The following is a 15,923-nucleotide window of genomic DNA, read 5'->3' on the forward strand; positions in this document are numbered from 1 at the left end:
TATTGGAGATAGGAGTCTCATGGTCTTTCTTGCCCGGGCTGGCTTTGAACTGCGATCCTCAGATCTCAGCCTCCTGAGTAGCTAGGATTACAGGCGTGAGCCACCAGTGCCCGGCTCATTTCTCTCCTTTCAAGAACACTTTTTTTTTTTTTTTTTTTTTTTGGTTGTGGGGCTTGAACTCTGGGCCTGGGCGCTGTCCCTCAGCTCTTCAGATCAAGGCTAGTGCTCTACCACTTGAGCCATAGTGCCCACTTCCGGGTTTTTCTATTTATGTGGTGCTGAGGAATCGAATCCAGGGCATGAGCCCCATTCCAGGCTAATATTCCTTTGAATATCTCTAAATGGGAAACAGACCAGGTGACCCTCAGCAGATGAATAGATAAACAATTAGAGTCATTCAATGCAATACCACTTAATAGTAAAAATAATCAATTACTGATTTGTCAAATATTGTATCTGAATCTCAAAAACATATCAAGTAAAAGAAATGAATATAAGGGAATCTACTGCATGGTTTCATTTATGTGAATTTGGAGGCTGTGGAGAAGATTATCTGGGAAAGGAGAGGAAAGAACTGATAACAGCAAAGATTAGGATTTATGTCTCAAATGCTAGAGTTTGCTTAGCTAGCTTAAGGTCCTTAGTTTAAGCACCCATACTACTTTCCCCCTCAATAGAAAGAAAGAGAAAGAAAAAAAAGAAAGATAGAAAGGAAGGAAAGAAAAGAACCATAGAGATGGGTCTCAACTGTAAAATCAAGTTTACTGAATATATTTAAAAAAAAAAATTTCCTGCAAGGTGCCGGTGGCTCACACCTGTCATCCTAGCTACTCAGGAGGCTGAGATCTGAGGATCGAGGTACAAAGCCAGCCTGGGCAGGAAAGTCTATGATGAGACTCTTATTTCCAATAAACCACCAGAAAACTGGAAGTGGTGCTGTGGCTCAAGTGGTAGAGTGTTAGCTTTTAGCTGAAGAGCTGAAGGACATTGTCTAGCTCCAGAGTACAAGCCCCAGGACCAACCAAAAAAAGAAAGAAACTGAGAAACACATTCATAGACAATGCGGTATTGTTCAAATGAGACTCATGCGCTGTATGATAGGGTGATAACCAGCTTGCTGTGGGAATAGAAAAGACAGTAATTATTTCTGCTGGGATGTATGATAGTGAAGGGTCAAGGAAAGAATCTCAGAGGAGGAGTCCTAGGTACTGGGCCTGAAAGATAAGCTTTTGAATGCAAAGAAACAGAGAGAGGGCATTCTAGTAGAACAAAATAAAGGCAGTGTGAACTGGCAGATCTCTCTGGGAATCTGTAAGAGCTCAGAGACTTTGAGGGGCAGGTTGGAAGGAGACTGACAAACCATAATATGCTGTGGGAAGGCCTTGGAAGAAACACATAAGCATGAGAGCATGATTTAGTCAACCATGGGGAAGACAGAAAGAAAGAGAAAAATCATTGCAAGGGTGAAGGCTGAGGGCTGGCTTTAGAACTCAGGGCTTGGGCACTGTCCATGAGCCTTTGTGCTCAAGGTTAACATTCTACCACTTGAACCACAGCATCACTTCTGGATTTTTCTGAGTAGTTTATTAGAGATAAAGAGTTTCATGGGCTGGCTTTTTTGTTGTTGTTGTTTTTGTCGGTAGTGGGGCTTGAACTTTGGGCACAGGCACTGTCCCTCAGCTCTTCAGCTCAAAGCTAGTGCTCTACTACTTGAGCCACAACGCCACTTCTGGCCTTTTCTGCTTATGTGGTACTGAGGAATTCAACCTGGGGCCTTATGCATGTGAGGCAAGCACTCTCACTGATTCACCTTCCCAGCCCTGGCTTTTTTTTTTTTTTTTGGTAGTGGGGCTTGAACTCTGGGCTTGGGTGCTGTCTCTGAGCTCTTCAGCTCAAGGTGAGCACTCTACCACTTGAGCCACAGTGCCACTTCCAGATTTCTGGTGGTTAATTGGAGGTAAGAGTCTCAGGGACTTTCCTGCTTTGAACCGTGATCCTCAGATCTCAGCCTCCTGAGTAGCTAGGATTACAGGCGCGAAACACTGGTTTTCTTTCTTTATATGAGCCACTAGCACCTGTTTTTTTTTTTTCTTTCCTTCTTTTCTTTTCCTTCCTTGCTTCCTTTTCTTTCTTCTTTCCTTTTTTTGGTGTCAGTAATGGGCCTTGAACTCAGAACCTGAGTGATGTCCCTTAACCTTTTTGCTCAAAGCTAGTGCTCTATCACTTGAGCCAGAGCTCTACTTCTGGCTGTGTGTGTGTGTGTGTGTGTAGTTGATCTGAGATAAAAATCCTGACTGGGATGGAACCACAATCTTCAGATTTCCACCACCCGAGTAGCAAGGATTGCAAACTACAGCTACTTTCTGACTTCTACTCTATCTATCTATCTATCTATCTATCTATCTATCTATCTATCTATCTATCTATCCATCCACACATACACACACATATAATGCATATCGATATCTATTTAGCCAGTCCTGGGGCTTGAATTCAGGGCCTGGGCACTGTCCCTGAGCTTCTTTTGCTCAAGGCTAGCACTCTACCACTTGAGCCACAGCACCATTTTTGGCTCTTTTTATGTGGTACTGAGGAATCAAACCCAGGGCTTCATGCATGGTGGGCAAGCACTCTACCACTGAGCCACCTTCCCAGCCTTTTTTTTTTTTTTTTTTAAATAAAGGCTTGCTGGGTCGCCCAAGCTGACCTCAAGTTCCTGGGATCCAGCAGCTGTCCTGCCTCAGCCTCTTGAATAGCTAGGACTACACGAGCCAGCCACCACTCCTCTGTGGTTTTCATTAGCAATATCAACAAAACAAGGGCAATTTCTGAGACACTGGTCTACATGGTATCTTCCCAGAGGCAAATCACAAGTTTTGTTCTAATCTCCAGTTCTCTGGGAATTCTAATCTCCCTCCAAGACATCTTGTTCCCTTTTGAAGCTCTGGGCGGTCCATGGACCTCCCTTCTGGCTTGGAGCCACCATCAAGAGATGTAACTCCAGAATGAACGTACTGTGAGTTAAGGAACTGCTTTCAAGGCCTGCTCTTGCCACCTTCCCCTATCTGTACCCCAGGTTCCTCATGGGAAAATTTCTTTGTTTGACCTCATTGTTCTCCAGGCTTCCATTCTTTTTTTTTTTTTTTTGTAGTGGGATTTGAACTCTGGGCTTGAGTGCTGTCCCTGTGCTCTTCAGCTCAAGGCAAGTGCTCTACCATATGAGCCACAGGGCCACTTCCGGTTTTCTGAGTGGTTTATTGGAGATAAGTCTCCCATGAGACTCTTCTGCCCAGGCTGGCTTTGAACCGTGATCTTCAGATCTCTGCCACTTGAGTAACTAGGAAGGATTATAGGCGTAATCCACCTGCGCCTGGCTAAAAGCAAGATCTTTTATGCTCAGGATTGGAGCTACTGAACCAAGCCTGCCTCCTGCACCAGATTTTTGTTACCTAACTGGAGACAATGGGAGATAAAAGAATTTCAGATTTGTCTGCCTGAGGCTAGATTCAAACTCAATTCTGAGTGAATCAGGGAATCAATTCGTAGATGTCAGTCACAAGAGTAGCTAGGATCAGAAATTATCATGTTTTACTTCCCCTGATACAAGTGAGGAATACAAAGAGCAGAGATGAGCCGGGCGCTGGTGGCTCACGCCTGTAATCCTAGCTACTCAGGAGGCTGAGATCTGAGGATCGAGGTTCAAAGCCAGCCCGGGCAGGAGAGACGACCGTGAGACTCCTATCTCCAATAAACCACCAGAAAACCGGAAGTGGCGCTGTAGCTCAAGTGGTAGAGCCCTCGCCTTGAGCTGAAGAGCTGAAGGACAGAGCCCAGGCCCAGAGTTCAAGCCCCACGGCTGACCAAAAAAAAAAAAAACAAAAACAAAAACAAAGAGCAGAGATGGGAAATATCTTGCCCAAAGCCGCACAGTTCCTGATAGAACTTAAGACTGGAATGGATTTTCTCAACTTGTAGTCCAGGGCTTTTTCTCCAAGTATAAGCATTTAGATCTTCAGATGCAAATGGCAGAATAGGGTGTATAGGCTCATGGGTTTGATACTTAGCAAGACTTAATTTGAGCTTATAGGCGCATACAGGCACGTGCATGCATGCGCGTGCACACACACACATACACCAGTGCTAATGGCTCATGTCTGCAGTCTCACCAACTCTAGAGGCTGAGATCTGAAGATCACAGTTGGAATACAACCTGGGCAGAAAAGTTCATGAAATTCCTAAATTCAATTAACCAGCATAGAGAAGAAAGTGGAGGTATGGCTCAATTGGTACAACAGTAGTCCTAAGTCAAACTGACAGGCCTTGAGTTCAAGTCCTTATAAGATTTGTTGATTGATGATGGTTTGTTTTAATTTTTGCTGGTCTTGGGGCTTACACTCAGGGCTTGGGTACTGACCCTGTGCCTCTTTGTGCTCAAGGATAGGGCTCTACCACTTAACCCATAGCACCATGTCGTCTAGCTTTTTTTTTTTCCCTTGGTTGTGGAGCTTGAACTGTGGGCCTGGGTGCTGTCCCTCAGCTCTTCAGTTCACCACTTGAGCAACAGTGCCACTTCGTTTTCTGGTGATTAATTGGAGATAAGAGTCTCACATACTTTTCTGCATGGGCTGGCTTTGAACTGTGATCCTCAGATCTCAGCCTCCTGAGTAGCTAGGATTACAGGCACAAGCCACTGGTACCTGGCTTTGACCTAATTATCTTAAGATGGCTGCTTAATATCATGTTCCAGGAAAGTGGACTTTGGCTTCCTGAAAGCACCATCTAGTGGGATCCAGTCACCAGCTGGAACAAAGCCTGAACTGCTGAATGTCTTATGTGTTTAGTCACCAAAGCAAAAAGGTAGCAGGGGGCACTTTAGTCAGATCATCCTGTTTCCTGCAGTGTCATGCTACACCATTTTGAGAGGGAAAGAAGTGGATAAAAGTGTAGCTGGATGGGCTGGGAAGGTGGCTCAGTGGTAGAGTGCTTGCCTTGCATGCCTGAGGCCCTGGGTTCGATTCCTCAGCACCACATAAGCAAAAAGAAAAAAGCCGGAGGTGGCACTGTGGCTCAAGTGGTAGAGCGCTAGCCTTGAGCTGAAGAGCTGAGGGACAGCGCCCAGGCCCAGAGTTCAGGCCCCACTACCGGACCCAAAAAAAAAAAAAAAAAAAAAAAAAAAAAAAAAAAGTGTAGCTGGAGGGGCTGGGAAGGTGGCTCAGTGGTAAAGTGCTTGTTTTGCATTCATGGGTTCAATTCCTCAGCACCATATAAGCAAAAAAATCCAGAAATGGCATTGTGGCTCAAGCAGTAGAACACTAGCCTTGAGCTGAAGAGCTGAGGGACAGTGCCCAAGCCCAGAGTTCAAGTTCCATGGATGACCAAAAAAAGAAAAAGAAAAAAAAGTGTAGTTGGATGGTAAAACATGTGTTTAGCACGTGAGAGGATTGGTTTCAAACCCCAACAGTGAAAAAATAAAAGATGCAAAGAGTACATTGAGGCCTCACATGAGCATCAAATACTGATCGAACCTGAACAGTACCAGTAATTGTGTTTTGTTGTTTTGCCAGTCCTGGGGCTTATACTTAGGGCCTGAACACTGTTCCTGAGCTGCTTCTTTGCTCAAGGCTAGCACTCTACCACTTGAGCCACAGCCCCACTTCTGGCTTTTTCTGTTTATGCGGTATGGAGGAATCCAACCCAGGGCTTTGTGCATGGTAGGCAAGCACTCTACTGCTAAGCCACATTCCCAGCCGAATATTACCAGTTTTGTTTTTTTTTTAATTTAAAAAAAATTTTTTTTTTGGTCCGGTCATGGGGCCTGAACTCTGGGCCTGGGCGCTATCCCTCAGCTCTTCAGCTCAAGGCTAGCTCTCTACCACTTGAGCCACAGCGCCACTGCCGGCTTTTTTCTTTTTGCTTATGTGGTGCTGAGGAATCGAACCCAGGGCCTCTGGCATGCAAGGCATGCACTCTACCACTGAGCCACCTTCCCAGCCCTATTACCAGTTTTGATGAAGACATTTCTGAGGCAGAAGGACCATCTGGTAGATCTGAGGGAAGGAAAAACTTGGTCTAAGGCTGTGGTGACAATGATGATTCTCTAACAGGTGCTTATCAAGATGCTGACTTCTTATTTAGGCCTGTAAATTGACTAATTCTGAGATAATGAGCTGTCAGATAATCTGTAATGGTCACCTATCACCACCAGTACATACTAATTTTTTCTAGGGCTCCCAATTCATAACTTTATACACACATAAATACATATATAGGCTATCACTATATATATATATATATATATATATATCGCTATATACATTTATATATATATAGTGATAGCCTAGCTATGTAGCCCAGGCTGGTCTTTTTTTTTGTCAGTTGTGGGGCTTGAACTCTGGGCCTGGGTGTTGTCCCTCAGCTCTTCAGCTCAAGGCTAGTGCTCTACTACTTGAGCCACGGCGCCACTTCTGGTTTTTTCTGCTTATGTGGTACTGAAGGATTGAACCCAGGGCCTCATGCATGCAAGGCAAGCACTCTACCCCTGAGCCAACTTCCCAGCCTTTTTTTTTTTTCCCTGTCAGTCATGGGGCTTGAACTCTGGGCCTGGGTGCTGTCCCTCAGCTCAACTCAAGGCTAGAGCTCTACCACCACTTCTGCGTTTTTGGTGGTTTATTGGAGATAAGAGTCTCAGGGACTTTCCTGCCTGGGCTGACTTTGAATTGCAATCCTCAAATCTCAGCCTCCTGAGTAGCTAGGATTATAGGCATAAGCCACCAGCACTAGGCTGGGTCTTTCTTTTTAAAGCCCCAGTTCTGGGGCTTAAATTCAGGGCCTGGGTGCTGTCCTTGAGCCTCTTTGTGCTTAAGGTTGGCACTCTACCACTTGAGCCACAGAGCCACTTCCACCAAGTTGTTCTTAAACTTAAATTCTCTTCCCTCAGCCTCCCAAGTGCTTTGATTATAGATGTGTACACCATACCCAGCTTCTCTGATCTTCTATTCTTATTGTGTGTGTGTGTGTTTATGTGCTGATACTGGGAGTTTGAACTCAGGGCTTAGGTGCTGGCTCATAGGTTTTTCGCTAAAGGCTAGTGGTCTACCACTTAAGCTACAGCTGGTTCACTGGCTTTTTTCTGGTGGTCTATTGGAGATAAGTCCCTTGGACTTTCCTGCCTAGGCTGGCTTTGAACCAATATCCTCAGAACTCAGCCTCTTGGGTAGCTAGGATTAAGGGCATGAACCACAGGTGCTCAGCCTAGAGTCCATTTTAACTATGTAAGTAAGCTATCTATAGGTCATTCACTTAATGAAGCTATGAGGAAGACTTTATTTTTTATAAATGAGGCATTTGAAGCTTTGATTCCTTAAGGATATATAGCTAGAAAGCACCAAAGTTGGACGTTCTAACCGAGTCCAGTGTTTTCTGGAATAGTATTTAGTCTCAGTACTTGGTTCTGAGTTACAGCTGCAGTAGCTAAACACTGGTTTGCTGACATTAGATTGTTACTAAACTAGTTTGCTCATTTGCAAAATGGGAATGAGAACACACTACCTATCATTTAGGATTGTTAAGATGATTAAATGAGTTGGTGTCACGTACCTGGAACATAGTAGCATTCAGTAGGGATTATGTTTCACTATTTATGTGGCCCAGTGCTATCAGTATGTGAACTGATGTTTTCTAGTAGCCACATTTAAGAAAGCTACAAAACAAAATTATCATTTTGTATTAGTACTGGGGCTTGAACTCAGGGCCTGGGCACTCTCCTTGAGCTGCTTTTGCTTAAAGATAGTACTCTTACCATTTGAGTCACAGTGCCACTTTTTTGTTGTTCTTGGTTATGGGGCTTGAACTATGGGCCTGGGCGCTGTCCCTAAGCTCTATCTTCACCTCAAGGCTTCGGCTTTTTCTGTTTAGGTGGTGCTGAGGAATCGAACCCAGGGCCTCATGCATGCAAGGCAAGCGCTCTACCACTGAGCCCACCTTCCCAGCCCCTAACATCTACTTCTCGTAAGCGCATATACTCCAAACGAATGAATTCTGCAATCAAATCAGCGCGCGGGCCACCTTATTTTAATAAGATCTGAGTTATTTTCTTATTCTCTTTTTTGTTCTTTTCCAGACTAAATCTCTGCCACATAGTATGTGTTTAATCTACACACACACACATATATATATATATATATAAAATCAGCACATCTCAATTCGTAATAGCCACGTTTTAAGAAGGGCTGGAGGCAGCAGCGGGGCTCTGGAGAAGGTTTTACCCCCCCCCCACACCCTCCCCTTCTCGCCCCTCCCCAGAGTCGAGTCCTCCAGTCTGACCTCACCGTCCCGCCTCCACTTTCCCGGGGTTCCTGCCAGTGAACAGCTGGCCGGCGTTCGAGGCCCCGCCCCCTGCCCCGCCCAGGTTACATCATAGAGGCCCACCAGCTGGGCGGGAGAGGCCTGGGCCCGACCCCGGCCGGCCCGGCAAGGCGCCGGCCTCCAACACTCGCAGACTTTCCCGCCTCTGAGCCCTCGGGAAAAAAAAAATCCTTAAGAGGGCCGGGTTTGTCACCGAAGAACCCTGGAGACAGGCAAGTGAAGCCTGCCACTCGCTGAAGCCTTTCTACACCGGGAGACGCTGGTCCGGAACCCGCGGAGCAACACACACGCACCTCCTCCGCCGCCGCCGTCAACCGCCCGCCGCTCGCGCGCTTCCACAGAGAAGGGTCGCGGTGCCGAGCGCAGTGTTCATTGGTTGGCGGCGACCCTCTCCTCCCCCTTCGGCCCGCCCCTCGGCTACGCCTATTGGTTGGAAGTGGCGGCGCCCTCTGGGTAGGAGGTGGCGACGTCCCGCCCCACGCGCCGGCCTTCAAAGGGCGACGAGGAAGCGGCCACCTCCCTGTGTGTGCCCCGCCCCTCGCCCGCTGCGCCTCGGACTCTCGGCTCCTCCCGGCCTTCTCCCGGCTCCCGTCGGGCTGTGACTGTGGCTGAGGTTCCTGCTGCGGCTCGGCCACGACCGGTGAGGATAGCGGGCCGAGATTTGAAGGGTGGCTTCTCCACACAGTCGAGGGTGTGTGCGTGCGGTGGTGGTGGTGGTGGTGGAGGTGGGCTTCTCGAAGCTTCTTCCTCCCCCCCCTTTCCCTCACACCCGGGTGGGCCGCTCGAGACCACCCCCCCCTCTCCCTCAGGGCCCGCCCCGGGCCGGGAAGGGCGGCGGCCGGCCTGGCTTGCCTGAAAGGGCGCGGGGGGGAAGGCCACGAGCAGGGATGGAGGGTGGGTGGGGGGGAACCTCTGGGCGTGACCTTCTGGGCACTGAATATTGGGGTGTGTCGCGGAGGTGGGTGTGGGGGGGCCAGGCCCTGAGAGATTGTGTTTCCAGAGGGAAAGGGTGTTGTGGGACCGTGCGGCTTTTTGAGGCTCGGGGATGAGTTGATGGGAAGTGGGGTGGGGTGGGGTGGGGTTGGGGGGGGTCAGCTCTCCCAGCAGCCGTGTGGAGGCCTTGGGGGGGGTGATTTGTTTTTTTTCGGGGTGTGTCAGTGGCTGGTGGGCTTGTTTTCTGACACTGTGATCAGGCCAAGGGGGTCTTGGGGTGAAGGGGGAGCGAGGATGTGTGTGTGTGTGTGTGTGTGTGGGGAGTGGATGGTTCTGGAGCATTCCCCCAACTGAGAGCCAGGGATGTGTTTTGTATTGGGTGGGAAAAGGCCAGTCCTGGGGTGGGGGTGGGGGCTTGAACTCAGGGCCTGGGCGGCTGTCAGCTCCCTTGAGCTTTTTTTTTTTTTTTTTTTTTTGTGAGCCAGGCTGGCGCTCCCCCCCACTTGGAGCCACAGTTCCACTTTCAGCTTTATTTTATTTTATATATATATTTTGGGGGGGGGTGTTGGTTTAATTGGAGATAGGAACCTCACCCAGGTTATTTGTTTATTTATTTTTTTCCCTATCCAGGCTGGCTTTTGAACTGCGATCCTCTTTTTTTTTTTTTTTTTTAAGAGTCTCATCCTCCTGAGGAGTTTTAGCTGCCTGCCTGCCTCCCAGCTAGCCCGGGACTCTCTCCCTCGCGCCCCCGCTCCCCACCCCCCCTTCCCGCGTGGGTCCTGGCAGCCTGGGGACTTAGAAGCATGTCAAAGGGAGGGGGACAGGGTGCCTGGGGTCGAATTAGGGTACAGGGGGTGGGGGGGAAGGGGAGTAGACAGGGACTGGAGGACTGAGAGCGACAGTTGGAAACGTTACTCTGAACCTGGGATTTTAGTTTTTTTTTTTTTTTTTCTTTTAAAGCACATGGTTACAAGTTCAGCGTTGGTGTGTGGGCCTGAGGTTTTTTTTTTTTTTTTTTTTCCTTTCTCGAAATTGCTTCGTTGCGGGGGTGGGGTGGGAGGGTAAGAGGTGGAGGGTAGGACTGAGTTAGGGAAGGAGGGGAGAGAGGTCGTATTTGCTTATCTCCCTGAAAGGGAGGGGGGGAATTAAATGCATTTGCTAGGAGGGGGTGGAGGAGGGGGGAGTCAGAGGAAGGCAGAGTGATGGCCTTCAGGTTTGTGTTTTAGCACCCAAACCCGGGTGTGTGTGAAACTTATATTTCTTGGAAAGGTTAGTTAGTGTTACCCATCTTTCTACTGGAAACAACCCTCAACCCCCCATCCCCCCCCTTTTCTCCTTTCCCTAGGCTGGTCCAGTTACAGTATTGGTCCCTAGGGCCTCTCGATTCTCCCTCCCTGGCTGTGCACACAGCATTGCTGTGTTTCTGGTTCTCCGTGTGTGTGTGTGTGTGTGTGTGTGTGTGTATGTATGTATGTATATGTATGTGTATTTCCCGCCCATTTCATTTGCTGCTGCAGCTTTTGGCAACTGCCTTCGATCTTTCCCAGGGATGGTTGTGGCATTGCATCAGGGGATATTTGCGCTTGCAATTTGCTCAGTCAGCCCAGGAGGAGGGAGAATAGGAGGCTGCAGTGTTGGAGGGGGGGGGCGGGGGGCTCCGGCAGCTTGGCCGGGTAGGCAGCGAGGTGGGTGTGGCAAGGGAAAATACAGCTGCTCCAGGCCTATAGGGTAACAGTGCCCAGTCATCAGCGCCTGGATTCAAAGACCAGTTAACAGGAGCAGCTATTTTTATAAATCAATCCTGAAACCAAGCTGAGCACATGGATTTAGAGTGAACAGTTGTCATGCTCTAACTATTACAGGCCTGGGTGTTTGCTGGACAACATTTGAGTTGCTAAGCAAGGCTTCATCTGTAGAGTGCTGCAGGTATTTGGCTTGCAACATTTTAACTTTGCTTTCTTACCTTCCTCCAATGGAACACTCTGCAGGTGATCCATCTTGAAATGGATGGAGTTTGATGGGTCTAAACTACTTCCTTTCACGTGAAATATTTTACTTCAGTTATGTTCTTTTAAATGTATCTGAAAGCAATCTAGCTTCTGCCATCTTCTAGGTACTAGTTTTAATGTATGTATGTATGTGTCTATGTATGATTTAGTGCCTTACTGAGGCTTGAACTTGGACTGGGCACTGTTTAGTTTTTCAGCTCAAGGCTGTCGCTTTACCACTCAAACCACAACTCCACTCTAGATTGTTGGTGGTTAGGGATAAGAGTCATATACTTCACTGCCTGGGCTGGTTTCAAACCTCGATTCTCATAGCTCACTCTGCCTCCAGAGTAGCTGGGATTGCAGGCTTGAGGAGTCCGTGGTAGGCTAGTTTTTATTTACTTTGTACTTTTTTACTGTTGAAGAAATTGAGAATGACCAGAATAAAAAGTCACACAGAAGCTGTGTGTGTGTGTGTGTGTGTGTGTGTGAGAGAGAGAGAGAGAGAGAGAGAGAGAGAGAGAGAGAGATGTACACCTGTAATCCAGTGCATAGGAGGCTTAACAGGAGGATGGTGGATTTGAGGGCAGCCTGGGCTACCTACTGAAACCCTGTTTCAAAATAGAAACAAAAACAAACAACAACAAAAAAAGAAAAGAGCGCCCAGGTAGTGAATGGTAGGAAAATTACCTAAATCAAAGTTTCTGTGACCTCTACTTAGAAACTTAGATTTAAGCCGGGCGCTGGTGGCTCACGCCTGTAATCCTAGCTACTCAGGAGGCTGAGATCTGAGGATCGCGGTTCAAAGCCAGCCCGGGCAGGAGAGACCGTGAGACTCCTATCTCCAATAAACCACCAGAAAACCGGAAGTGGCGCTGTAGCTCAAGTGGTAGAGCGCTCGCCTTGAGCTGAAGAGCTGAGGGACAGCGCCCAGGCCCAGAGTTCAAGCCCCACGACCGACAAAAAAAAAAAAAAAAAAAAAAAAAAGAAACTTAGATTTAAAAAAATGTGCTGGTACTAGGGTTTGAACTCAGAGCCTCATCTCTCCTTTGACACCTCTGTCTCTCCCTCTTCCCTCCCCCTCTTCACCACTTGAGCCACAGTGCCACTTCTGTCTGGTTTTCTGGGCCTGGGCGCTGTTCCCTCAGCTCTTCAGCTCAAGGCTAGTGCTCTACCCCTTGAGCCACAGTGCCACTTCTGGCTTTTTCTGCCTATGTGGTGCTGAGGAATCGAACTCAGGTCCTCAGGCCTGCAAGGCAAGCACTCTACCACTGAGCTACCTTCCTAGCCCTTCTGGTGGTTTATTGGAGACAAGCATCTCACAGACTTTCTTGCCTAGACTGGCTTTGAACCTTGATCCTCAGAGTAGCTAGGATTATAGGCATGAGCCACTGGGGCCCAGCTTTGTCCCTCAGCTTTTGAGTACTTTATCACTTTATTTAGTTGGTTTAGGACTTGAACTCAGTGCTTTGGCTCCGTCCCTGATCTCTTTTGCTCAAGGCTAATGCTCTACCACTTTGAGCCACTGTGCTACTTGTGGTTTTCTGGTGGATAATTGGGGATGTGTCTCACGGACTTTTTTGCCCATGCTAGTTTTGAACTGAGCTCTTCAGATCGCAGCCTCCAGAGTAGCTAGGATTACAGGTGTGAGCCACCAGTGTAGGGCAACTTTATCAATTTAGCCACAACTCCACCTGTGGGTTTTTTTTTGGGGGGAATTAATTGGAGATGAGAATTTCATGGGCCATCCTGATTGGGCTGACTTTGAACTTCTCTTATCTCAGCTTTCTGAGCAGCTAGGATCACAGGCATGAGCCATTGTTGCCTAGCTTCCCTTAGCATTTTTTTTTTTTTGTTGTTGTTGTTGGTCAGTCGTGGGGCTTCAACTCTGGGCTTGGATGCTGTCCCTGTGCTCTTCAGCTCAAGGCGAGCACTCAACTGCTTGAGCCAGAGCGCCACTTCCGGTTTTCTAGTGGTTTTTATTGGAGATAAGAGACTCATGGAGGGACTGGGAAGGTGGCTCAGCGGTAGAGCGCTTGCCTTGCAAGCATGCCTGGGTTTAATTCCTCAGCACCACATAAGCAAAAAGAAAAAAGCTGAAGTGGTGCTGTGGCTCAAGTGGTGGAGTGTTGGCCTTGAGCTGAAGAGCTGAGGGACAGCCCAGGCCCAGAGTTCAAGCCTATGACCGGACCCCCCCCCAAAAAAAAAAAAAAAGTCTCACGGACTTTTCCTGTCCAGGCTGGCTTTGAACCTCAATTTTCAGATCTCAGAGTAGATAGGATTACAGGCGTGGGTCACCTGCGCTCAGCTCCTTAGCTTTTTTTGTTAGTGTTCTAGTTGAGTCACACTTCCACTCCTGGCCCTTTGCTGGTTCATTGGAGATGATGAGTCTCAAAGACTTTGCCCAGGCTGGCTTTGAACTATGATCCTCAGATCTCAGCCTCCTAAGTAACTAGGATTACAGGCGTGTTATTTTTTTTTTTTTTTTTTGTCGGTCGTGGGGCTTGAACTCTGGGCCTGGGCCTTGTCCCTCAGCTCTTCAACTCAAGGCGAGTGCTCTACCACTTGAGCTACAGCACCACTTCCGGTTTTCTGGTGGTTTTATTGGAGATAGGAGTCTCACGGTCTCTCCTGCCCAGGCTGGCTTTGAACCACGATCCTCAGATCTCAGCCTCCTGAGTAGCTAGGATTACAGGCATGAGCCACCATCGCCCGGCGCGTGTTATTTTTTTTTAATTCACTCAGAATGATTCTTGTGCTTTGGAACATATTCATACAAAGTCAGGTCTCCAGAGACTCATATATCTGTTAACAGTTTAAATCAGTAGTAATCGTGCTGTGTACACTGTTGACCTTAATTATCCAATATTCAGGTTACCTCCATTGTTCCTGGCAACCTAAGCAGTAATAAGTTATTTGATTATATAGAATTGGAATGAAGAACACTGTGTAGAAGCTGGGGGTCCATGGCTCACACTGGTAATCCTAGCTACTTAGAAGGCTGAGATCTGAGGATCACAGTTTGAAGCCAGCCCAGGCAGGAAAGTCCATGAGACTCTTATCTCCAATAAACTACTCAGAAAAAGTCAAAAGTGGCACAGTGGCTCAAAGTGGTAGAGTGCTAGCCTTGAGTACAAAGAGACTCAGGGACAGTACCCAGGCCTTGAGTTTAAGCCCCAGGACCTGCAAGGAAAAAGAAAAATATTAGATGTTTTTAGGGGATATTTTAGTTGTTACGAACCCTTTTGCATCTTCCTTCTTTTTCCTTTGTATATTATCTCAGTATTCCTGTGTTAAAATCCTTTTTTTTTTTTTTGGTCGGCTGTGGGGCTTGAACTCTGGGCCTGGGCGCTGTCCCTCAGTTCTTCAGCTCAAGGCGAGTGCTCTACCACTTGAGCTACAGCACCACTTCCTCCTGTGTTAAAATCCTTAAATAGGGGCTGGGAAGGTGGCTCAGTGGTAGAGTGCTTGCCTCACATGCATGAGGCCCTGGGTTTGATTCCTCAGCACCACATAAGCCAGAAGTGGGGATGTGGCTCAAGTGCTTGAGCTGAAGAGCTGAGGGACAGCGCCTAGACCCAGAATTCAGGCCCACGACCCACCCAAATAAATTAAAAAAAAATTACTCAAATAATCATCATACAAATTATATATTTAAGTCTTTCTCTGCTATTTGTTGAGATGGAAGGAAGCACCTAGGTGGTTTCTCTCTCTCTCTCTCTCTCTCTCTCTCTCTCTCTCTCTCTCTCTCCCTCCCTCTCTCTCCCTCTCCCTCTCCCTCTCTCTCTCTCCCTCCCTCTCCTTTCAAACATTCCCTTCCTCGCTCTCACAGCTGGTACACTACCACTTTGAGCCAGGCCTCCCGGCTAGCTTTTTTTCCTGGTTACTTAGAGAGTCTTCAAGACTCTTATGCTAACTTCAAATGTAATGATACTCAGATTGTAATTCTTTTTTTGGGGGGGGGGAAGGGGGAGGGGAGGGGTGTTGGTCATGGGGCTTGAACTCTGGGCTTGAGCGCTGTCCCTCAGCTCTTCAGCTTAAGGTTAGTGCTCTACCCCTTGAGCCACAGTGCCACTTTTGGATTTTCTGGTGGTTACATTTTCCTGCCCAGGCTGGCTTCCCGCTGTGATCTTCAGATCTCAGTAGCTTAGTTAGGATTACATGTGTGAGCCAGATGGTGCCTAGTTTATTTACACATTCAAAGAAACTTTCATTTATATTGATACAATGTTGTAGAAATCCAGGCTGTCCACTTGGTCTCATACTGCAACTGGGTGTACCATGTTGCAAAGGGGTAGGAATGAAAATCCTTGGCTATCCTACTTGGCCTTCTGATTTAATCCTGTAAAAGGTCTTGAGGGACTTATGACAGGTTGAGAAGGTGGAACTGTGGCCTCCCCATGTGGCATTTGCTGGAGTGGGTGGGTTTAGACCCCATGCTATTTTTTGAATAGAGTAGCTGGATTATTTTCTGCAACTTTGTTGTCTTGCTAGACTTCACCCTTCCTGTTTATTGTTGGAACTTATGTGCAGTGATCAGTGCTTTGGTTTGCCAACTACTTTAATTCCAATGCTTAAAAAAAAAACAAACCAGGGAATTTTTTCACTGTTAATTCTTGGGTCCTGAGGTTCTGCTTT

The 15,923-nt window shown here is 47.5% G+C and overlaps 1 protein-coding gene across 18 annotated transcripts in view; it reads left to right on the forward strand.

Annotated features, from left to right (window-relative positions):
* Window positions 1-8,791: 8,791 nt before the first annotated feature.
* The window catches only part of Map4 (microtubule associated protein 4), a 110,444-nt gene continuing 103,312 nt past the window's right edge, over window positions 8,792-15,923 (forward strand). For 5 of the 18 annotated variants that reach the window (XM_070017668.1, XM_070017665.1, XM_070017669.1 and 2 more), the window contains exon 1: window positions 8,798-9,004. The gene's annotated coding sequence lies outside the window, so the exon portion shown is untranslated. Of the gene's footprint in view, window positions 9,056-15,923 lie in introns of all 18 variants that reach the window. The other 13 variants (XM_070017676.1, XM_070017677.1, XM_070017682.1 and 10 more) reach the window with 9 other exon arrangements.

The sequence above is a fragment of the Dipodomys merriami genome, unplaced genomic scaffold, assembly GCF_024711535.1.
Source record: "Dipodomys merriami isolate MVZ:Mamm:240054 unplaced genomic scaffold, mDipMer1.0.p SCAF_125, whole genome shotgun sequence".
NCBI classification, from domain to species: Eukaryota; Metazoa; Chordata; class Mammalia; order Rodentia; family Heteromyidae; genus Dipodomys; species Dipodomys merriami.